The sequence below is a fragment of the Nicotiana sylvestris genome, chromosome 5 (assembly GCF_000393655.2).
Source record: "Nicotiana sylvestris chromosome 5, ASM39365v2, whole genome shotgun sequence".
Taxonomy (NCBI): Eukaryota; Viridiplantae; Streptophyta; class Magnoliopsida; order Solanales; family Solanaceae; genus Nicotiana; species Nicotiana sylvestris.
Window position 1 is genome coordinate 8,573,048 of NC_091061.1, and position 1,366 is coordinate 8,574,413.

The following is a 1,366-nucleotide window of genomic DNA, read 5'->3' on the forward strand; positions in this document are numbered from 1 at the left end:
AAAGTAACCACCAAAGGTTGTGGTGCAGTGGATAAGACTACTCTTCCCTTAATCAGAGGTCTCGAGTTCGATTCCTGAGTATGGAAAAATCTTTGGTAAGGAGCGCTTTCCCCCGAATGGGCCTTTACGTGGCGTGAATTTGGATATAGTCAGGCTCCAATATGGATATCGAAGACCGTGCGGGAAATCAAAACAAATTGTTGCAAAAGTAGACACAAGTAATATTGTAATGCGTACATTGTTTGCTAAATAATATGGTTAGTTAACAAAAAAAAATATCTGTTAATATGTTGCCCGTCTAGCTCAGTTGGTAGAGCGCAAGGCTCTTAACCTTGTGGTCGTGTGTTCGAGCCCCACGGTGGGCGTTTTAATGTCTTGTTCTTTTTATACATTCAACATTCTCTTCCTTTATACAGGCCAAAGCTCTCCATTGAAAATGTTGTTAATCTTCTCTGTTTTAACCAACTCACACTGTACATGCAACATGCTCATTTTTTTTTCACGCTTGTGAAGTATTATTGGATGAACCTCAAGATTATCTATTCAAAAATAATGATTTCATTTTTTTTACATATTGTATAGTATTATTAACACTGTTGGCCTCCACCATCAACTAGTAGTACTCACTGGCTTTTCCCCTTCAGACCGTAGAAAGGAAAATACGCACATTGTCACCACATTCAAGAGAAGTTTCAGGCAATGGTTGTACATCTTGAGAGACGTGTTAGCAAAGTGTATTTGTACAATAATTTTGGAGATGGAAAATAACGAATAAACAGAAAATGTAGAAGAAACATAATTTAATTCGAGCCTACTAAATTCACAGTGTTTTCTTAAGAAACTTAATTTCCTTTTAGCACCTGAGGTTGTGGATTATTTCCTCCCAAGATAGAACGGATTACACACTGGTATAGCAGTACTTTAAACCCCAATGTTTCAACAACACAATTGATGGCAGCAAATCACACTTACGTTATTTGTTTTGTAAGAAAACAATGCAGAAAGGAAGAGGAGAATTCAGAAATTTCGTAAGAAAAATCTAAGGGAATGGTCTACTATTTATAGGCAACAGGTTGGGTTTAAATGAAGATGTGAAACTCTTCAGAGCGACCGTTTGCGTAAGAACAACTATTACGTAAATGGTGTAAATCAAAACGCAGAGAAAAATTAATTTACCATTACAAAACGGCAAAGTTGAATTAAAATAATATTACGTTAATCTTAATATTAACAAATAAATTTAGTCCAAAAAATTAATCAATCATTTGACCGAAGCTGAGCCGAGCAAGCGAAGACGACGACGGTACGCGGCTTGCCTTCTTCTTAACTCTTTAAGAACTAGAAGAAGAGCAATTGTATATATACC

At 36.2% G+C, this 1,366-nt stretch overlaps 1 non-coding gene across 1 annotated transcript; it reads left to right on the forward strand.

Annotated features, from left to right (window-relative positions):
* The first annotated feature begins 292 nt into the window (after positions 1 to 292).
* Positions 293 to 365, forward strand: TRNAK-CUU (transfer RNA lysine (anticodon CUU)). The gene has a single exon. It is a non-coding gene; the product is annotated as a tRNA-Lys (tRNA).
* The last annotated feature ends 1,001 nt before the right edge of the window (positions 366 to 1,366 follow it).